Genomic DNA, 24,283 nt, shown 5'->3' on the forward strand with positions numbered 1-24,283 from the left:
CTATTGGGTGATGGCTCACCTTATAACATACACTGACATGGTCAGTAGTCAATTGCACAGATAGAGTGTTAGGGCAGAAGATGGTAGCCGTATTTTCCACACAAAATAAGCAGTCGAAACCCTTGCTTTCTGTACAACACAAATCATCAGTAAGTGCAGGTCACACTCAGAGTCACACTATGTAACGTAACACTATAACGACATACTAGAGATAGCCTTTCACATTTAATGGTGACAATTTTTTTTTTTCTTTCTAGGTTTTATTGGAATGATTACATTCACTAAGTCCAGATGTATTAAAGATGCTGTCTCTGAATCACTTCAGTAAGTGAGAACCACTAAGAACTCCACCATCCTGCAACACGATGGTCACTCTGTGCTGTGCTACTTACATGGCAAGAGTAGGTGGCTCCAGGCCCCGTGCTGGGTCAGACCTTCACTGCTCAGTATCATCAGTTTTCTGCTTCAGAGCCCAGCACACAGAACAGCAGCAGCATTTAGGACTGAGGTTATGTTTCTCCCTCACACAGAGTAGGAGACGATAGCTGGACAGAAATCAACAAGGAGGAACAGAATATTATTATAACTACATGCATGCTGTAGATAGGCACAACCTGTTTTTTTGTTCCTGTCCATATTAAACTGTGTGCCAACAAGAGAGCAAAAAGATGGTGTAGAAATATATCTATGAATTATTAAAGGAATTGGGTCAAAAATATTTTGATGTCAAGTGAAAGACTCTAAGCAAGTGTTTAATTTTGGAGCAAAATATCAACGCTATGCGTTTTAGACCAAAATATTAGTTGGCTGCGATCTGTCTGACCTAAGAATAAACTAAATAAAAATTATGATTAACAGAACAGCGTGAGAACGAAATTAACACTCAATGGCAGATGAATCCTCTATTGCACCTGTCCTCCACTGTGCAGAAGAACATCAGCCTGCCTCTGATTATTTCTTTTTGACATGATTTATCGCCTACTATTCTTTAAACTTGATAAAGCAAATTAATCTTTGATTGCAGGAGCCACTGGAGGTTGTCATTAGTCATGTAGTTTGGTGAGGCTGCATGTGTTTCATTTACCAGTCACAAAGAAATGAAAGCCCAGCAGCCATCACTGGCTGCTTCTACTGTTTTCCCGATCCGCCCAAGAGAAAAGATAACAGCATTCAGTACACAGCATTTTAAGCAGCTACTCTAGAACTGACCCAGATAAACAGAACGGAGCATTTGCTCTTCCAGAAGGAACGCAGACGCACTAACATTTATGCTCAAAGAAAACAAACAATTGCTAGCAAGAAATAATTTGATCTGGAGGATATATTTCAACCTGGCAGTCTATTCAGTGGCATATTTTTATGTTCCGTAAAAAAATAAACAGTTCTTAAAAAAAGAACCCTTAAATGATTAGGTACTCGTCTACAAGATGTACCTGAAACAACTGAGCAAGTCTAACACAAATGCAGACTGAGAAATGCTCACATGTATGGGCTGATGTTGGACTGTCCACATGAGATCCCCCACCCCTCCCCCCCCCCGGCACATTTTCAGTATTGTTTCCACTATGCTCAGTCTCACCATGATTTTCTATGACCAAGTCATCCCATGCCCACTCCCTTCACAGCTCCAGAGCCACCAGCTCTCTCTCTGCAGCACCTCACAAAAGGAACAAATGACAAATCTGAGCCGTTTCACTGCGCCTTCAGAGTCACTTTGGCTACAGAACAACTCTCTCAGATGCAGCTCTCCAGTATCAATGGCAGGCAGGTCTGAAATGCAACTGCACCGCTTGGGCAGTGCCTTGGAGTGTTTCTAGAAGAGCAGAAGATTGAGGATAATTTGGGGGTGAAGATACTCCAGCTTAAGCAATCAAAAAGAAAGAAACACCTGTAGGAGACCAGGAGGTACTTCCCTGGAACAGGTCAGCACTTATCTTCATGGAAAACAAGGAAGGAACAGTATTCCTAATCAGAGGAGCTATTCCAAACCAAAATTAAACCACGCCTGGCAATTCCACGTAGAGTTCAATACTCTGTGAGGAACAGAGCAAAGGCTCCACGCTACGTTCTGCCAGGTGTCACTGAGTAAGTTTCAGATGCCTGATGGACACAGGCATAAGAAAGACAACGTTCTTACATTAGGCACTATTTTGGTGCAGTACTGATGTGAAACGATCACTGAGCTCAGAACGATCTGTGTGCCATTAAATAATGGCACAAAACTCACACTACCCAGGTGTTCCCTCCACCAGCTACGATGTCTACATCTTTGAGATCTTTAATGAAGTGGTGAAAAAAGCTGGAGGGACTTTTCTTCAGTCTCTATCTGCAGTTTCAGAGTTAAATAAAGATTCTCAAATTGCTCTTAAGTAACTTGATGCATTAATTTTATTTTAAACCCAGTACTATAATTTCCAAACCTTTATATGGAAACTATGTTTTGCTCCTAACTGAGTTTTGTATTCAAGAATTCACAGCACCAAATGCAGACAGCTGAAGGGAAACTCCTCCAAACTACCAGCACAGGCTTCTCTGTAGATGCTAGAGAAACAGAATAAACACTCAACTGTGAATTATGAATAGCAGTTTCTGATACAAAAAAAAAAGTGCATTTTTTTGAAGGTGCAAACCTCTACATTCAGCAGCTGTTCTGTATTTTCCTTAGTTGCACAGATAATTCTATGTTTATTTAACAGGAATACAAGTACAATAACTTGCTATTCATATATAAATACACGCTTACTGTTTGGCTTCAATGAGAAGCTATAAATTTCATCTATTGAACATTAGCTAAAAAATTACATGTGTTTATCATCTGGATTATTCTCAGATTAATAGAGATAAATGACAAAACATAATCAGCACCAACTCTGCAACTTAATCATTGCATCTGAGCTATAGGAAACACTTAATTACTCTCATTTACTAGGTGCAATCTAATGAGAAGGCATTAGCCAAATGAAAAGAATGCAGTACAAACAAACAAAATAGTTATACCATCATTAAAAAGAAACTCTGACAGTGCAGGTGACAGCATATGCAGGATAAATTACCATAATGTCATAAATGCTGAGCTGTCAGCATGCTAATGCAGTGATCAGATACCCTGGGAATCTCAGCACTATAGCTGTCAGGAACAGGTATCATAAATCACCTCTCTCTTCTGTTCTGCTCATTACCACAGCTTCCCTATACATGGTTCTCAGCACATTTCAGAACAGGCAGGAAAGAAACAGACACCCTTGTATAACGCTCTAACACAAACCTGCTGTTAGCATCCTGCAGAAAGGAAGGGCACCTTTATGCAGAACTCTGTGTGTAAAGCTCTCTGTATCCACCTGTACCAGAGTTTCACAATGAGGGACAAAAAGACCTCACTGCAGATTCCTGCCCTTTGCTCAGAGCAAATTATTAAACCAAAGCACAACAAAAGAAAAGCAGATCTTCCCCTATTTATGCAGCCGCTTCTTTTAAATTAAGATTTTTAATTGCTTAAAACACACAACTTAGGAAACAAACACACATCAGCCACAGCAGTGAACCTAAGCACACAGCTGTGTCAGTTCTGCCTGCAGACACTGCTCTGAGCTGCCCGCTTCACACACTTAGGAAACTGCACACTCATTTTCTTGCAAAATGTATTTTTTCCTCCATTATATGCATTGGGGAATACAATGAAAATATGAAATCACGAAACAAAGGTGTTCATTTCTCCCAGATACTCCAGTCATTTAATGCTGGCTGAACTGACGTGCAGTCTAAGATCCAGAGAGATGATTAAGAACATCCACGGCTCTCTTGAACCAAAGAATCCACTGAAGTCATCCTTCAGGCTAAAGGACAGCTACAGAACATCTCTAACCACATCACTACGAGTTAAACGTTATCTAGGGCTATTGATATCTGAGCACACGTAGGTTAAAATATGCTTTAACATCTCTCTTTTTTGCTCAGAGAGGGGCAGAAGTAAAGCATTAATGGCCAGCGTAGCAGATGATGAGAGATGATTTTACTAAGCAGGAGGCTGCTTAGTGTGGTGTACGAAGCAAATTGAGCATGGCACTGAAAACACTTCTGTAACTTCAGACACCAGTCACAGGGTACATGAACAAAAGGCAACAGTAAGAGAACTTACGGTCATCCTGAACCTCAAATCCTGTACCTCTGATAGCAGCAGAATCAGAGCGGGAGAATTTCTAAGTCCTTCCATAGAGTTTCTGAAGACATGCATGTAACACTAAATCACCAAAGAGCTGGTGCAGGTAACAGGAATTTGCACACGGGTCAAAATCCCAGCAATGGTGCTTCACCTCATCTCTAGAACTAACTGAACCCTCAACTATTACTCGCATTTATATCCAAGCACCATTCAGGTCAGGCCAAGTTCATGTTCCTCTATCTAAATGCACAAGTCAGGCATACTGCCAGGCAACAGACAAACAAGAAATGTTTCCTTTTAACTTTTTCTACTGTTATCTTCTACAACAGAAAACAACTTTCTAAACCGCAATAATGAGTTTAATTCACCTGCCTGCAAAATCAGGACTCGGGATTGAAAAGCAAAGAAGCAATAAAGAAAACAAAAAGGTGGTCTAAAACTAAAAGTGAATGCAGGTGCACGTGCACAAAGCACTGCCCATCCGTGTTCTACAAAGCATCAGCAGGTGGGCAGCACGGAGCAGGGCTGATGGGTTTGTACAGCTCTCAGCACACGAAAACCCACCTGGGTTGCGGGTCTCAACAGAATTACAAGAGCTGGCTCCTATTCATAGCGTAGGTATTTGAATTGAAGGTCTGTTTGTGGGTTGGGTTGTTGATTTTTTATTATTATTTAATCAGATAGTACTGCTTTAGAAAAACATTTGCTTAATATTGTTTGCACAACACAAAACCACAGCATCAGCCTCCCATGTTCGGACACAAGGATTTCTTTGTTACCAGTTGTGGCACAGTGATGAAAAAAATCCCTGGAAAAGGACTGAAACAATATTTCTGTTTTTCACCTGACCTTTCAGATTTGCTATGCTGAGCACAATAAACATTCATTAAACTTTGAGAGCTGTAAAGTTTCACATACCTGTGGGTGGGTCCAATTGAGAGTTCTTATATACACACCCATTCATCTTGTCTCACCTTTATTTTGAGAATCAAAGTCATAAGTGATAGAAATGCTAGAGAAGGTGCAGCAAGTTTGAAAGATGAAACTATTTGATCTGTAACAGAGCGACCATAAATCACCTTTAGATTGAGGGAAGAAATGAACCTTAAGAGCCTGAAATGATAAATCTGAGAATTAAAGAATATTTAGCTTCTCAAATACAAGAGAAAATATCCTGTTATTAAGAGATTTGATTCTCAGGTGTGTTAAATTCCTGCTGATTTCCATGGTGCTAATAACTCTCATCAGACCCCAAAATTAAGACAATGGGCTTTTCCACTTCTGAGTCTTAAATACTGCAGCAGACAGGGAAACCTAATTTTAATTTTTTACATTCATGCTTGTGGGGAAAAGTCTTCTTATTCCCAATTTAAGACGTAAGGGGAAAAAAAGAAAAAAGGAAGCTTTTGTTTGTATTATGCAGATATTACATATGTGCAAAAACATTTCACATAATTATTTTAACAATGCATCTTATGTAATTCAACAACAATTCTTCATCTGTTTACTGAAAAATATTGAGTCATTAATTCACTAGAAAGATGGAAGATGACAGAGAAAGGAAGGATGGAGAAAGAAATTCAATACTTCCAGGTAATAAAACATTTCTGAATTGATTCCAAAGATTCAGAATTGAATTCGGGTGATGTTCTGTGCACTGGTAATTGGTAATGGCAATCTTCTGTATAAGCATGCACAGAGCTCTTAAGAATTCCTGTTGGATGTAAAAAAATCTAAACCAACGAATACTGATTGCCCTCTGCTGACTCTGAAAACAACAGTTATACAAGTTAGACCTCTTTGTCATGGGTTAAAATGAACAAAATAGGCCAACTCCTGCCTGAATTAATCACTCCTTCCCAATACCTCCCTCAGTACCTCATACAAATTATTAAATACTTCCCTGAAAAACCAGCAGCACAGAGCCAGCCATTGCTCAAGAGCAGGCAGGGAAGTTCTGCAGAGACAACAGTATTTATATCATTAAATCCTGATCAAATCCTAAAATAAACCAGTTTTTAATTTTTTTTTTTAATCTCAAACTCCACGTTTCTCAAGTTTTACAGCTCAAGTGTTTCTTATGTCCTACACTGCAATCAACAATTTATTTTTACAAGAATTAAGTGCCGTCATCTTTTCTCGAAGTCTACTGAGTAAGGAGGCAGAATGAAATGTAACGTGTTGAATTCATGTTCCACGTGGATGCACGGCTCTTACACAATTTGCTGATGGAGAGCCTCCATTCAAAGTGTGACCCAATTGTCATTTAGCTGGTGACAAATGCATACTTACAGAAAACAGAGTACGGAAGACGACAAAGGGCAGTTTTAAAGAAGATGTGATTACTGGCAGTAGGTGAGGACAACAGGATGTGAAAGACCCACAGTACGTTTCAAGTCTTCTCAAGAAAATAACATTTCTTGCCTTTCAGAGCTGACACATTCCGTAATTCTGTGTTTATTATTTTAAGTAGGCTTTAAAATCAAATTTTCAGTACTAACAACAGAAAAGAACAAATAAGAATTATTGAAGTGCATGCAAAAAATCTATATATTATAGACATGTAATAGGATTCTTTTCTCTATCATAAGATATTGCAGGGGTGGACAGATAAATTGCTGTCTATATTCATAGAATAATAATGAAAAAACACTCTTTAAGGGAAATCCTTCCAGATCTGTAAAACACTGGTGACAGCAACAATCAACTAAAGAAAAAAGCAGTCAGTCCTTGACTGATACCCTCATTCATTTTTATGATGAATGAAGTACATTAAAGGCAAAACAGATGTAAAGAAGTCTGTTTAAAAAAAATGCCATGCATATTCATGCAGTGCTGTGTGACAACAGGAAGAATTAAATCTGAGTGGAATACGATCGGCTTCCTAGGTACCCCTGCATATAAACAAGTAAGTAGCTTTTCAGCATTGTCACTGAGTATCGGTAGAAATGAATATAAAACTTCAATTTACCTGAGAACAGATAGAAGACTTGGAGGTCTGTAATCTCAAATATTGCTTTTAACTCAGAGTTTTGTTTAAAAGCTGAAAAAGATATATGAGCTGTGAATCCCTAAGGGATGTAAAACTGTACCTGCTAGTTAATGAGAAGTCAAACATTCGTAGTACAAAAAAAGAACTGTATTTAATCTCAAAACACTGACAAAATTCTCACTTAAAACAATGTTGATTTCTCTTCACAAAACATCTCCTCGTTCAGGTTGTTTGTAACACATCTATTTGTGAATCCTGTAAATGGCAACTACTACCAGTGACCTCCTCTGTACAACGCACTACAGTCAGGCGTTATTAAACCCATGAATTAGAAATTACTTACATTTACTATTTAATGAATCGTAAGCACTTTTGCTACTTTCTGAGGAAATGAGCAAATTATAATGTCTCTCTCTTCACAAGAAACCCTCTTTGGGCAACTATCAATTGAGTGTGGCTGTAATTGATAACCTAAGCTGATTTTACATTCTGTTACAAATCCAGGTTCAAAAGGTTAATTATGGCCTGGCCACAGCTCATCCGGAAACACGAAGCTGATTGCTGGATGCCTACTTAATGAAGATGTACTGCATGTATTACAGAAGCTCACTGACAAACGATCGGGACCTCTAACATCACTGCAGCAAGCATTAACATCCACTCTGTCAGTTTAACTGTCAACGTCATATTTACAACCCCAACACTCTCATTCAGAAAACATATGGCTCCTTTTTCCTATCAGACACTTTTTGCTTCATTTTTTTTATTCCATTAAGTCTGGGAGTCTGTAATAGCGAGTCAATCCACAACGCGTTAACTGTTAAGAGGGCTGCTCCCAAAGTAATGCCTATTTTATTGTTAGTCCGTGTGTCAGAGATGGATGGTGGTGGGATGGCAGTAGATGTTGAACCTTCCTACCCATACGACATCACACCGTGTTGCTGTGAGACGGATGGCAGCAGAGGGGCAGGCTGACACAATGGAAGCGCATGTGAAGCAACGGTGAGGAACTGAATGCCTCCACGTGAAAAAAGTGGCACCCACTGCCATTCAGCAATGCTTCCTCAACATTTATGGAGACCAAACAGAGGATATGAGCACTGTGAGGCAGTGGGAGGTGCATTTCAGCAGTGGTGACAGCGAGGTCATTCCGGATGGCTGTACACAGCTGACAGACCATGAAATGAAGAGTGCCTTGATCAGCTCACCTGTGCAGATCGGTGGATTACAACCAAGGAACTGTGTATGGACCTGAATACTGGCTTCAGTGTGTTGGAAACAATGTTGGCAATGCTGGAATACTTCTAAGTATGTTCCAGGTGGGTCCCATGAATGCTCAAAGAGGAACAAAAGAACACCATGTACCAGTTTGTTGAGACTGACTGAACCAACGGGAGGCTGAAGGTGACAGCTTTGTGGATCACATCACTACCAGTGATGAGATGTGGTGTCAGCACTACGAGCTGCAGTCAGGACAGCAGTCTGTGGAGTGGTGACACGTAAATTCCACATCAAAGAGAAGTTAAAGACACAGCCCCCAAGCAGCAGCTAAAGCGATGTGTACAGTTTTTAGGGACAGGAAAAGGGTGATCCTTCTGGATTTCCTGGAACCCACACAAACCATCAACTCTGACTGCTACTTCATGAAGCTGACAACGTGGAAGGCTCAAACTTCCAGAGTCAGGCTGGAGAAGAAGACAGCCTTTCTCCTGCAACATGATAATGCCAGCCCTGCACCAGTTTGATGATCACAGAACACAGTGCCAGTCTTGGCTGGACTGCCCTACCACATCCACTGCACAGTCCAGACTTGGTGCCTTCCAACTTGCGTCAGTTAGGACTGATGAAAGATGGACTGAGTGGTCAACATTTTCCTAGCAACAACACCATCACAGCAGCTGTGAAACTGGGTGACCTCCACGGGTGCAGCTTTTCACAAGCACAGCATGCAGCTCTTGTTCGCTGCAGGAGAAAATGCATAGCTAATGGGAGGTACTAGGATCCAAAATAGTGTTTAGTAACTGAGAATTTTCTCTATCAAATAGTGGTACAGTGCTCTTTGGCTCTCTGTTGTAATTTCCATGGAAATAAATAGGAGGCATTACTTTTGGAGTGACCTATGTAATATCCAACAAGCTTAACAATCAGAAGGGTCAAGACTTGGCAACTTTTGCAGTCACCTTCCTCCCTAAGACTGAATTTAACCATGCAAATTAGTCTCGGTGTATTTAAATGATATCCATATATAAAATAAAGATATTTCAATGGCATCTGAAAATTACCATTATAAGCCACTTATAAGGCTAGAGGTGACAGAACAAACATTACATTCTAAATGAATAGCTAATTGATTCCATCCACAAGACCAGCTGATAATAAGATCCTCTTGCATACCGTGCACAAAGCACAGAGTTTCTAGTGCTGGAAAAAGATGTTTACAATTTAATAACAACAAAAATAGCAGAAGTTTCCAGCAGATAAATTGTTTTGGCTTTTTTTAGCTCATTCTTTGTTCACAATACAGTATTTTCATGGAGATGCCAGGCATTACTGTCACCTGTTTGGGTGCACTTGGGAACAGTAATGGTTTTTCAAACCGAATTTTCAAACATAACTGGACTTCTGTTACACATCACAGATTCATCAAGTCCTCTTCTGACCTATGGCATTGCACTTCTTATGCAATATGCAGCTGACGACAGCTCAGAAAATCAAACAGGAGATTCAGAAACAATACTGACCAGTTGCACTATTCCAGCTAAGGCAGTGGTGATGCTCCAGCTGTAGAAACACGATGACCTTCTGAAGAAATCCTCCCCTCTTTTTCTCTCCAAACTGCGAATCTTTAAGTTAATTTTTCAGTTTCAGTTTAAAATAGAAAAAAGACACAAAAATCCTAGAAGTTATATTCTTTCAACTTCATAGATTCAGAAGCATAAAAATAGGATTTTAAAAAGAAAATTCTAGAATGAACTTATATACGATTCATTAATATTAAACAAAAGTTAAGGTATATAAAGAGACCAAAAAGGGAACTGGTGGATGCTGAGTAGTTTCTTACCAATACAGGCAACCACGTCACTTAATCCTTTTATAAATCGCTCAAACTTCATTTTTAAATCTGTTAACAGTTCTGCCTCCACAATTCCCCTCTGGGAGGCTCTTCTGGAACCTCTATCTTTTGATGAGTAGAAGCTGTTTTTGAATTTCTAGCCAGAGCTTATTGATAGCCATATCCATTTGTTCTTCTGCCAACAGCATCCTTAGTTTAAAAAGCTCTTGTACTTCCCTAGCATTTTTAGCCCTGTCCTTTCCTTTCCCCGTGCATATTCATGGTGATCAATTATGTCCCATCTCAGCACTCACTTACAGGGCGAATCCAAGGAGCTCTCCATTTCAAGTTCACAGCCTTTCTCCGTGCTCACTCTATTTCAAATGAATCTCTCAAGCAGATGTGACTGCAAACACAACAGAACTCTTCTGACATTCCATACAAAGGGTTCCCACATTTGTTTATTTTGTATTTGCAAGGGAACAGAAATTCTCAGATAATAAATTGCTGCGCCTCGGGTGCTGTGCAATTAAGCCGTCAGAACACAATCCTCTGTAATCACCTCACCCTACCTGTGTCAAAAAGAAAGCCAAATAGAAATTCTGATCTGTCAGGCCAGAGAAGGTGAAAATTATTCATTTAAGTGCCTGTCAAATGCAGAAAAAAACTCGTAGGAAACAGCACATTTGCAACTCACTGGTAAGCCATACAACAGCTAATTCATCCACAGAAGCTTGATTGACTGTGAGTGATGTTGTATGAAATCATCAAAAAGGCCAGTAAACAAAATCAGTATTCAGTATCAACATATTTCCAATTATTTGCTAAAAAGTACATGGAACATGGAGGTAATAAAAAAACAACATTCAGAAGAGGGAGAGAAGGGCTTGCAGCTACAGCAAAATCTGCAAAGCAGCCCAAACCAGTGGCACTGAAACAGAAACACAGAACTTAAAACAGTGATTTTTAAACAAATCCAGACATTACCCCAGTTCTGCTGCTACTCAGTTCTCTGTGATCTGGAATTACCCACTGGTATCTTTTCTTACATTTTCATTAGATTTTGTAGTAATCCGATTAGAAAGAAATAAAAGGAAGAAAAACATGATGTGCACAGCTTTCCAAAATTGTAGTATCTGCTTCACACATTCAAAACACCTTAAAATGCATCCGCAAAAAAACTCAGTCATAAATACACTTCCCAGTGCAGACAGAAAACACAGTTCAGCACATTCTGCTCAAATAGCAAATGCTTCCTTTTGTGCCCACATAGCCTGGACTGATGATGGAACAAGTGCTGCATCCCTTCTGCAGAAAAGGGTGGAACTGAGCACATGAGCAACTCATCACACGTAACACAGCAAGCAGGCACAGCAACTACGCTGTAACACAGCCAAGCAAGCTACCTTTGGGAGCCACTGCTTTACAGAAGCTGCACCCCTGATCTAGAAGTACTTACCGCTGCAAAAGGTGCATGTTAATCTTGGTTGTAACATCCCCTCCATCACACCATTCCATCTTTACCTTCTGGAGATAGAGGGGATCATAAAGCCTCTTAACTAATGATGTATGCATTAGAATGTTTACAGACTTTCCAAATTTAAGACTGGAATTTTCAGAAAGTAAATGCCAACCTATTTGCTAAATCACCACCACACTCTTGATTTAGCTGATATGCAATTAAACCAGTGTTCGTTAGTTCAAAAACGGACATTAAAACATTATGATGAAACATCATCAATATCTACTTATTTCAGGAGAAGGCAGATGAACCCATAAAGCTGCGGTCAAGTACCTGAGCCTTTCTTCTTGAAATGCTAAAAAGGAACTAAAGGCAAAACTTCAGCCTGTTGTAGCAGAGTAAAAATTCCCTGAATGCATGAGGATGAAGTACACAGTGGGCAAAATTATCTACTTCATAATGGGAAATCAAGGACATGGCCAGCTATGTACTTACAAAGCGAGCTAAAGAGCTGGTAGATGATATGTGTACTGCCATTTGTTATGTTTCTTTGCAGTGTACTGCTATATTTACAGTCAAAGACAAAGCCACCCAAAAATAAAATTGCTGTCCTGAAATATCACTGTCACTTCTGTTAGAGACTGGCTTTCTGCAACATGAAGCAAGGACGCCTAATGCCATCAAAATCCATTATTTGGAAGCAGAGCAGGAAAACGCCTGCAGAGATGTCCTGTTTGGAAGGCTTACTTCTGTGCACTGTTAACAAATCCAGGTACCGTGCAATGAGTTCTCTGAGACAGAACTTAACCAAAGTATCTTGCACAAAGCCACACTTTGCATGCACAGCCGCGCTCACTCATGAAACAGGTGAATAATCCCACAGAGTTCAGCAGGACTACAGCTGTGCTTAAGAATAAGCACTTGCTTAAGCAACGTGCTGACGGGCTGCCTTTCTGAGCACCCTGCAGAAATGCTCTGTTAGCCCAATTCAGCTATAACACAGCTCCACCAGCACGTGAGACAAGGGAAAGCACACAGAGAGATGCAAGAGGCCGAGATGGGCTGCTTCACAAGCAGCAAGGAGGGACTGCTGTGCATGTTTTTTTGCCACTCTGTACTCAATACAGCTAATCAATTGAGATAAACTACTGAAAATATTCCATCAGCTCGTATGCAATAACTCCAGTTTAATAATTATTGAACACAGTTGTAGCCAAAGCACTGCAACCTTAAATCAAATATCACTTCATATCAGGAGGTCTTAAGGGACGATTTTGTCTAGCAGTGTATGTGGCATACTTAGATATTAGCATAAAACTACAGTTGCTACAGTTATTTTCAATATAAAAGGTTGTCTACAAATCAAAATTAAATCCCCTTCACTTTATTCAGAGTAAATGGCTGCGTAAGGATGCAAACAAATTAACTGAAAGCTTGAAAGTCAAGTTCTCAATTACTATTTAGCAGCAACTTTACTGTATTTGAGCATTATTTACTGTATACTTAGCTGTTTTAAAACGCAATCCAATACTGTATAATAAAAAAACAAATAGCACAACAAATGATTGACGATAATGCAAATGTATGAATACCTGGATCTGAACAGTGCTGCTTCTAGATATATTGCCAAATACTGCACCATCCTGATGCCTAATAAATCACTCACGAAAAGCCAAACTACAGCGTTTGCTGCGCAACTGCTCAAAGCCAGCATCCCTCCTAAATGACTGCAGTGACTTCAGAGCAGTTTTTATACTCGGTTATTAAAAGAAGTTGAGAACTCTCACTTAAATAAAGCCATTTCTACTGAGAGAGGAAAATACTTAGAGCTGAGAAGGTTATGAACAGCAGCCATTATGACAGAATAAAGACATGATGAGCTCATCAGTTTAAACACTATTGAACACACACACCGTTATTGTGTTGACCTGCAGCACCCAGTAATTAGCAGCATTATGAAACAGCACCGCAAGGCTCCACATCAAGACACAAAACAGCTGCATTATCATAGAAAGACGTGTATAACATCATCTTTATAATAATGATAAAGTGCCCTATGCAGAGTGTTCTATTTGCAGCAGTGATTCATTGTGCTAGGGGAAAAAATGCTGACACTTTGAGAAGATATTTTCCCGTAAAAGGTTGAAGTCCTTAAGCAGCAAAAAACACCAACGTCCATCATCTTTAAACTCTATTGATTTCTGGTGAAGATTTAAAAGGCTGTTTACTTATTTCCCATCATTTCTGTCAGAGCTGTAACAGTTCTCTTCCCACTGAATAAACCTCTCATGATCCTCTTGGTGATTAAGGTCAGACAAAATGTCAAACTCCTAATGCTAAGTGCTTTCACATTAAAAATTAATACCAAATCACCAAGTAAAATCCAAACAAGAAGTCAGACATGTAAACAGTACACAATAAGGGCAATACTGACCATTACAAAAAAAAGGTATAATGCATACATGAAAAAACATTTGGCAACAGGTAAGAGCACATTCTTTCACTTTTGCATCTTTAACCCCCTTTCTTATTTTAGAGTTATTGTACTGTGTTTGACACGATCCTTTTAAAAACCCTTTTTCCATTAAAGCTTGCAGTCATCTCCTCTATTTACTCTCAAATGCCATTTATTATACAACCCAAGTATTACAAGGATTGGTTCTATTTTATTCTGAGCTTCAGCCAGGAAGAAAGTATTACCTTCGCAGCTGCTGTCGAATGCAAAGCAACTATACTGGTAACAAAAAACAACCAAAGGGTCCCCTACAATCAAAGGAAATAACTTCCGATTATCTACGCAGTATTTAAAACTGGAGACCACTGTGCATTTGAATATCTACACACATGAAAAGATGGCTGTGGAATACAGCCCCAGAAGAGGCTTCCTATGGCCTGTTATCCAGACCGCTGCTACTAGAGGCAACCAGACAATATTACTTCATTCATAAACTTATCACGTTCAATCTTAAAACTAATTACTTTCTTCAACCTTTTAAATGGTTACTTGTATCCTGAGGAAAAGCACGAAACCAACACGTGTAGAGCCAAACTTCCAGGGTGATTGGAAGCCTGCAAGTAACTCTGTAATGAACTGTGAGAGTAAATCTTCAATAAGGTACAAAGGTGGCCAAGGGTGAAAACAGTGGTTTTGTGTAACTAACTGTGAGTTTATTTAAGCAGATGGCTTTCAAATTTTGGTTCAGCTTGCCAAGCTAATTACAAAAGATTGCTCTAGTTTAAAAGACAACAAAAACATAAATTAGATCTTTGCAAGTGGCAGAGTGAGGAAGGAATCTCTTTACGTTCAGTGGGTTCTAAACTACAAAAGCAAAAAATGGGTGAAGTCTTGTCATGTTCTCTCGAGGTGTTAAGGGGCTGCTCAGCCTTGTCTTCATGACACCATGTTTGCAGTTTGTAGTGGAAACATCTCAATTCATTTCTGCACAACTCCATCTACAAAACCAAGCAAGTATTCTGCGCTCCGGCCCAGAAATTAAAGAAGAAAAGAAGAGTACTGTGCATGGGTTTGTATAAGCAGTATGGCTTTACTTAACTCTGAGTCAGTTCACTTTTATCAGTAAGAATAACTATTTGAAGACCAGGCTACGATTTCACTGCACAGACAGATGACAAGAGGTAGGACAGCAGAGAAAAGGGATGATTCTGTGACAGGCTGTATGGTGCAAAGCTAGGATTATTATTAAAATGCAATCAGTTTTCAACACATTTCATTAAAAATCTCCAAGCAGAATAAAACCAGAGCTGTTGCTCTTGTGTAATAACCATACCATTAGCTTTTAAAAATCAAAATAACAACATACTGAGCTATCATTTGTTACATGTCAGCTTTTCTCGAAGCCTACTTTGTTCCAACAAGACTCTGATATGGAAAGGATGCAAGTCCCTGACTGTAAAAACACAACGTTAACACAAGTTCCTTATGCTTGGTTTGTTAGGGAGACTCACAGAAGAAAATGGGAACAGGCATCTAGACATTTTTATGGTGTGGATTCTGGCTGTGACACAACAGTGAAGAGAGACAAGAGAACCGTGCATTTCACAAGGAATTGCAGATGCTCCCACAGAATGCTCAGGAAGCAGAACGAGAATCACAGCTCTCACCCACATGGGCTCTGAAATTCTGTAGCAGAAACCATCACAGTTGAATCGAACAAGAAACCAAACAAGCATCACCATCACATCTGCTGTACACTACGGATGGTTATGTTAACTGCAAAACTCCAACAGAACATGCCATTTATGGTTATGCAGCTATTATACATGTGGACAAACATGCACATTACACAGACTGTCACAGTTTAAGCCTTTGTCAGTCAGCCAAGTGAAACATACTCAGAACGTTGATTATTGTGATGGGTAAACACCAGCTAAGCACATCACAAATACTGCTTAGTTATTGCAACTTAAAAACTCGATCTGCAAATTACATTTGCTCTTGCTGAAAGAATAAGCATTATAAAATCCAAGTTTAATATACTAACACATTTTCATATGTAACGTTTTCATGCCTTATCCTAGAGAAAACACTGCTTGCAGTATCACTTCCTGCAGTAATATATATACTCCTTAATATTTCTTAAATATTAATTTTAGATCTCAGCATTTAGGTGCTGCAGGAATAAAACTCACATATTTGATCCAATTATTCTCTATGATTTAGACTTGTTCTATCTTTTTGTTGTTGCTGTTTTTAAGTAAAAATCACTAAGTACCAGGAATCTTCACATCTTCCAAGCAGTCTATTTCCTGCTTTAGAGACAGAAATTTGTGCACAAGCTTTTTGCTCACACATTTTGAGTAGAACTGCCTAATGACGTAATTATTTGTGTACAAAAATGGAACAGTATACTGAATAAAATAACACTAAGAATTTTTCTAGTGATAAATATTAGGTGGAACTACAATAAATCTTCCTACACCTGATTTGTTGCCTTCCATGACTGGCAAGCGTGTTGGTTCAGATCTCCAGATCCCTATATCCAGGTCATTTTATTTTATATGTAAATCAATGAGTTTTAAATACAGATATATTCCTCTCATTCCAAACAAGATAACCACTATGTGCAGATGTGCTTTCTTGCTCTTCTTCCAGTCCATCACTTTTTGCTTGCATAACAGGACTGATCAACCAAGAAGAACGGAGGACACTTCCAACACAGTGCAACTCCCATTCTAGCTACTTCACAAAATGATATGAAGACACAAAGACACGAAGACATGAATTCCTCCAAGCATAAGAAAAAACAAACACCAGTCTTCCCCTACCTCTGGGATCTATTCTAACTACTCAACTGCTATAGCCAAAAGACGAGGCAGAAAACATGCTGCAAGGTTGTGGAAGAAATTAGTGTTACATGGCGTTCTGTACAAAATAAAAGGTTCAGCAAATACCTACTAAGGATGGATCAAGGGATCTACATTTCAACCCCAATTTCTACACCCCATACTTACAATGAGAATAAAGTGCTGCCCAAAAAGGCCCCCCCCCATTTCCTTTTTTCAGCTCTCAGAGTCCCTGAGGTTTGCAAGTCTTATGCCATTGTAGACAACGCTGAAGATCCTGAGCAAGTTTTCTAACAGAAGACTTACTGACTCAGCATGACGGGTCAACTTAAAGTAGTAGTTTTGGCAGAAAGACATCCAACAGCAGTGAATTGAAGAAGTAAATCCCATATTCAAGAATCTCTCTCTTGGACATCACTGAGAGGCCACATGGTCTCTCTACTGCGCTGCTGAGTTGCAGGACATAGATCACCAGTGGGTGACATGTGTTCGGTTTTTCTTAATTAGTAGATACTAATTGAACTTAATATCATAAAGAAATCAAATTAAACAAAAATTTGAAAAATATGATTGCCAATTTTATTTTTTCCAAAGCCAAAGACAGAATTTCTATTATCTGAGCAGAACAACAAGATTCAGTTCTGGACCTCCAAATCTAGCATAGAATTCCTGTCAGTTCCCACGAGAAATACTCCTGCCACTGTGAACAAGGGGAGACACCATACAGCAGGCTTCTCCCAAAATCCTGGAAGGGAAAATGCTGGCCCTACCTCAAGGCAGCAGTGAGATCCCCTCTGATTTTAATGAGATTTAACTAATACAGTTTGATAAGCAGGTACAGTCTGGATACTTGCTCACTTTACTTTTTAAGTTAATTTTCATCAGTCTACAATGATTCAACATATACTACAAATTCTCAATATCTTGCTCTCACAAACCTTCTTGAGAAACTGAGTCACATTAATGACTGTACACATACCTGCTAAAGAGCTATCCTTCACATGACTGGATAATCCCAATATAAAGCAATGTAAAGTAGCTGTATCACAGAAGAAAATAACGAAAATATGTTAAATGATAAAACCAAAGTTGACCCTCTTTCTGTTCCAAAGATGTGCCTACCTTGATGCTCGGCAGCAGTTTTCTGTCACTCAAGATAATCAGGACAGACATCTTCATGGCAGAAGTTCATGCATATACATCTCCACTTCTCAAAGGCAGAGCACAAAGTCACATTCAGTGACTGTAAACAGACAAAACAACCACCACCCTTATTTTCTGAAGATCCTTATTACTGGCATTACCTTCTATAAAACTAAGTTTCCATGCTATTTAAAGACAACTAAGAAAAGAGACTGTCGAAATGAAAACTCCACGTGCAAGAAGGAACAATAAAGAAGATTAATTTCTACTGTTATAAGCTCTAGATTAATCATAAAGGAATAATATTAAGAACACCTAAATTACTCTTCACTAATAACATTCTGTTTTCCACACATAACTCAGCTCCTAACAACAGCCTGCTCACGTACATTTATATTAAAATGTGGCAAACCTTCTGCAGATGCTATGAAAATTTTGTGGGTAATTTTAATTATTTCTTCACTTTAAGGAAAAAGGAAATTATTTAGACTGAATGAACTGGAAGCCTTTAAGACCAATTGCTAGTTGGCTGCTCCTGGTTCGTGCAGGTTTCCACATACTGATGCCACAGAGGATGTACTTAACCTTTGAAAACAGTGGGATTTAGCTTTTTGGCCCCATCTCTGAGGAAAAGAAAGTGGTTTTCTCCTTCACTTGACAAAATTCAAGGATCTTGAGCTCCACGAACTTTTCTGAAATTGAGTTTCTTTTCCAAAAAGTTCTTCCTTGTATTTCAGATACCACTCAGCACTACAAATTTCCTCATCGTTTGAATGTCAACATATTTCAATCATTGGAATATTTTGAAAATAGAAATGTGTTTTTCAGAGAAGAATCCATTGTGAGCATTAAAGAACTGTTGGAAGTGTTAAAGTTACATATTCTAATTAGTTTGGCAGAGCTAACACAAATCATGTTTACAGAATAACAATAATAAAATTGAAGTACTGGTTAAATATCTAAAATAATTAAAGGAATCATTTTTAGCCTGGTATAATTAGCTAATTCACTTTACAAGCATTTATTAAAATGAATTCACATGTTATATTCCATAGGTAGTTACACAATAGTGTTTATACAGGAAAAATATAATGAACCAAACTCTTTGTATCCAGCCCTCCACAATTAAAACGAAGACTCCCCAAGTAATATCAATCTAGGATAGACTAATTAAGTTTGGTTTGATAACCATTCATTTCTTCTATTGCCTCTGAGCAAATTGTTTATTAGAGAAAGTTATTTTACACAAATCAAATCAAACTGGGTAAACCATTATATTTGAGAGAAACCTTAGCCATCAGTCAATTAATCCATCATTTTCTCCAGACACTTTTGTTTAACGAGCAGATCATATTATCAACAATTTAGATATCGCGTGATTCAATTATGACGGAAAATTTATTGACAGCTTCTCTAATACCTTTGTTATGAATAAATATTAAATGTTCTCCACTTTTGATGAGCAAAGTAAATGCAGTCATATGTTAAATCTAAGTAGCCAGAACTTGAGTCAAATCCTTTGTAAACAGAGTGTTTTAAAAAGTCTTTTAAACAAAAGAAGTTGAATTAATAGACAATGTACCCCAGGATTTTTGAGAATTAAACAAGTTCTATGATTTCCACTAGCTGCCTAAGTGGAAACACAATTGTAAGATCACCAAACAAGTGTGAAGAAAGACAAAAAATCCAAAACTTCGTTTGTGATTCTGGGACAAAAGGCACCGTTATGTAAAAATGACACTACCACAAGAAATTGGCAGAGACTCTTTCTGCAATTACATAAAAGAATTGCCTGACCTTAAGAGAAATAAGATTCTCCAAACTTCATATGAAGATACTTGCTGTTACGAATCACAACTATTAAAAAACAACACCACAATCTGTGAGATGTTGGTAATTACAGCTGTCTCAGAAGAAAAGAATACTACCCAGCACAGACTGCTCCCTAAATATCCCAGCCTTTGTAAGACATCTCTCTTTGAAGAAATAAGAGACTGGCTCATTTAGAACTGAGCTAACCAATTCACGATGAAAGGGCCAGAGGACAATGGAAAAGATCCATCTAAACTAATGCCCATTAAAGAGATAATGGAATTACGTAAACTTCTATCAATATATTAGGATAACATTATTACTTCAAAGTATTTCTTTGCCTGAGATAAGGAAGTTGCTTTACCAGTGAAGGGCACTGTAAGCAGGTTTACAGCTGCAAAGGAGAAGCATGGCAGCTGAATATCAGTTACACATCCAGGTAAAGAAAACAGCACGCACTTACTGTCTGTCAGCATCTGAACAGTGAAAACTGTTTATCAGTGAATAAACCACTGACAAAACCTCTTCTTCAGGTTTTTAAACTCTAATACATTCTACTTATGAGAATCAAGCGTGTTTTTGGTTTTTTTAATTAACATAGAACGCTCTTTATGTACATATCTGAGTTAAAAATATCTCAAAGATGTGTGTTTTACAGACGGTTGGCCATAAACAACAAAACCATCATTTCCTCCTCTATCCTCACCTCTTTCTATTGGACTGCTATCTAACAGTCACTGCGGTTAATAGGCACTGCATCTACTTCTTTAGGAACTGAGATGACATAGTTAATTTATGCCAAGTGGAAGTAAATCAAAGTTGAGATGCACTTGGTTAAAAAGCACGCATCCCCAAAAGCCCCAGTAAAAGTGATTTCACATCAGGTCACTCGCTGCCTCTCAATAACCGCGCACTCTAAACTGATTATTTCACTGGTATCTATTAGGAAGTCCGTGAGTTGTAATGCAGAAATATGGACTATGAGCATCATTTTATGTTCTAAAAAGAGGGGGAGCTGAGGGGCAGCGTTGAGCTCTGCTCTCTGGTGAAAGCAAGAGGGAATGGCAGGGGGCTGTGTCAGGGCAGGGGGTGGAGGTCAGGGCCTGCACCACAGGGCGATGGGCTCGGCCCTCAGCTGCCAGAGCTCAAGGAGCATTTTATTTGGACACCAGTCTGAGACACAGGGCTTGGATTCTGGTTGGGGCTGCATGGAGCCACAGGTTGGACTCAATGATCCTAACGGGTCCTTCCAACTCAGCATGGTCTGTGATTCCACTAAAACACAGCAGTACATGAGCTTACAGCAGGTCTTACAGAACTCTATGAGACTTCATTAACTTTTAAGATTTTTATTTCAGTATAACTTCCTAAGTCTCTGATTAAGATCTCTAGCTTTATCTGGAAATCTGCAAGTAAAACTGGAAAGGAAGTTGGAAAACAAATGACTGTATTTTAAAACTCGTTTCTGACACCTGCACACGTTCCTGAGAATAATAGTGCAGTATAAATAAACAGCAACGAATAATGATTCATAAGCATGCTTTTCACAATTGACTTCCAAACAGCTTTGCTTGCCAGACAGGCAGATCTGCAGTAGCTCCCAATTGCTTCCCTGCCTGGACATTATGAATTATACAGTCACAGCTAAAAACCAATTCTAAAAAGAAGAAATCTTAACTATACAGTCATATGAGCTGCAATGACAATTCAGGCAAGACAGAAAAAGGACAGAATTATCCTTCCAGCCACAGATGGTTTTAAATCAACTTAGATGGACCATGCTACCCTACTGTCAAGCTTCATTAAAGCTAATTCCTAGAGCTGTGACATCGACAAGGATTCCCCTTCCAATAGATTCTGTTTTTCCTACGCATAAATCAACAACATGTAATCAGCTTTTTAGTCAAACGAGATGACTTATCAGTATTCAGAACTCCCTGCAGTACCAGGCCCACTCACATGTCTTGCTGCAATTGTAAACATAGCCTATTACTTAAGGACAGGTTGTTTTTACCCTTTGGTGAATATAGAGGGTCTACAAGATTAGAGTTAAGCCATTACTGCAGCATGCTTGACGTGACTCTTCAGTGCAATGTCCAGCACCATTTCACTGAGTGCTAGAGGTAACGAACTTAGAAAGGGAAAACACGGGAATGTGGCTATTTGGACTACGCATCTCAAAAATTCCCTTTAATTTTCCCCTATTTTTTCCTTAGGAATAATAATTGAGATGGATATCTGTACAGTGAGAAAAAACAAGTAGTAACAAAGATTCATACTTATGTCATTGAAAGCTTCAGATAACCACTCAGCAAATGTGGAGAATAAACCAACTTTTCAGTGTGGGGACAAATGTAGATGCTTCTGGAAGAAAGTACTAGGATGCACGGACATGGCTTCGCTTCTATGGGATCTGACAAGTTTTATTACTGGATATTGTCCTTTTCCACCAACCCCGCATGGAGATAACCAGGCCTTAAGGAGGTTTTTTTTCCCCAACTCCTTGTAATCCAAATGCTTACATGCCTCGACCACATAAAAATTCAGCTACTCAGAATTTTTCATGAGCAAGATTCACCTTCCCAAGCAGAGAAACAGCTCCATTTTGCTGGAACATTCCAGAAAGATCTAGAAGGGATGAACTGAATACTGATGAAAGATGGCATTGCTCAAATTTAGAAGGCTGTGAAGATTTGGATCCCGCTGAGGAGGCTAGAATAAAGGATGTTACAACATCACTGAGAGAAGAACAGCTTCCTGTCACCATCCTAACAGTGTCTTTTTCTCTTCAGAACCTTTTGAATTCTCACGGTAACAAATGGGGAATAGAATCTTCCCTCTGAACATCTCATGGCAGGAAGGCCTAAGTATCAGTCACCAGTAAATAGGAAGGGCTGTCAGTAATCTCTCTTTTTGACCTTGCCACAGAAAGCCAGACTGGCAAAAACATATCTATCTCCACTCTAAGACACCTATCAAAACAGTACTCCCAAACTGGCACTGATGACTACCTCTGCTTTTAGAAAAAACAGCAGTGTACTTCAGACTTCAGGTCTCAGACAGCCAAACATTTCTGTTTAAAGACAAAGGAGAAGGTTTCTTTGCAGTAACCTGTCATCTGGGAAAGCAAACCAAGGAACACAAGTTCAAGAGCTGATGCCCATGGTTGATGAGTTACAAGGGGGCAAGCACACGGAAAGAATTTTCAAGAGTGTAGAATCAAATTCATAGTAGGGTTAGGACAGTGTTACATGTGATGTCAGTTTTTAGTAACAGTTACTGGAATCAACACACCTAGTGTGGCTGGAGAATGAAAGCAAGAGTTAGGAGTTCAGAGCTGAATCCCTGGGATCCTGGTTGAGCTACAGAAGAGTAGCCATGAAGATCCACCAACACTCAGTCGCCAATGATTCAAATCCTGAAGCAAGACGATACACCCACATAGGGACATAGCCCTATAGCCCTGCTTTCCTATTTGTTGTTTCCCACTGTCCAGCACAAAAGACTACAAGCTGAAACCGTAATTACATCTTCACTATGGTTGGTAACATCTGGTATCTTCTCAAAATAGGGCTGATGTATGTGCATGTTTATACCTTGGTACCTGAACATAAGCAAGGCTTGAAGGTCCTGCTGATGCAGAAGGAATTGATCAGTGTAATAACTTGGAACCACTTCAGAAACCCTGAATGTTTCCACTACTTCTAAGCCAAATGGTGCAACTTGGCCTACTCATAACAAATCCAGTTATCAAATATCTTACATTCTACACAATAAAAGCTCTGGTTTTATGAATGAATTAGTTCCAGTGACATTTCAAGTCACTAAAGGGACACATCACAGAAGGCATTCGTTGTGAAAGAAGCAGCAAGGAAGGTCATTAAGGAGAAAGAGCATGCAAGCAAGCTGGGAGAGAAGCAAGCAAACAAGAACGTGGCAACACAACTTACGTTAAGAGCATCCCATGGGTTCTCCTGCTGTACAGTAAAAGTTTACAGCTCTTTAAGGAGGGATTGTTAGTTTCCAAATTGAGCTTTTTCCTCCTAAGATCACGAGAACCTGAGAACTTTCACTACAGCTCCTAGAATTCCTAATGTATATTTTGCCTCCGGTCTGCTTGAAGAATTTAATCAGTTGTTATCAGCTGATGTCTGTTGGTGTAGTTTTTCTTCCATTTCTTTTTGCACAATATAATAAAACTGAAAATTGCTACGGATGCTGTATCACCCTGCCCATCCCTCTGTAGCCACGTCAGTATGGCAAAAGATGTCAATTTGTCTCTGGAGGTGAATGCTGCAGTGCAGTTCCCAGGTTTTAACTGCTTAAATATAAAAGAAATATGAAAAGGGTACGATTCAT

General features: G+C 39.1%; 1 protein-coding gene and 1 long non-coding RNA gene across 3 annotated transcripts in view; both read right to left on the reverse strand.

Moving 5' to 3' along the window:
* Nucleotides 1–24,283, reverse strand: part of RANBP17 (RAN binding protein 17) — a 147,508-nt gene that overhangs the window by 85,907 nt on the left and 37,318 nt on the right.
* Nucleotides 1,683–13,916, reverse strand: LOC149915879 (uncharacterized). Of its 2 annotated transcripts, none has more exons than XR_016471317.1 (7): nt 13,258–13,916; nt 10,522–10,775; nt 9,893–9,994; nt 7,131–7,202; nt 6,452–6,655; nt 5,078–5,213; nt 1,683–1,813 (listed from the first exon to the last, which is right to left on the reverse strand). It is a non-coding gene; the product is annotated as an uncharacterized LOC149915879 (long non-coding RNA). The 2 variants fall into 2 exon arrangements; XR_016471318.1 differs by lacking the exon at nt 13,258–13,916 and adding an exon at nt 11,191–11,775.

The sequence above is a fragment of the Phasianus colchicus genome, chromosome 15 (assembly GCF_987193195.1).
Source record: "Phasianus colchicus chromosome 15, bPhaCol1.hap1.1, whole genome shotgun sequence".
Classification (NCBI taxonomy): domain Eukaryota; kingdom Metazoa; phylum Chordata; class Aves; order Galliformes; family Phasianidae; genus Phasianus; species Phasianus colchicus.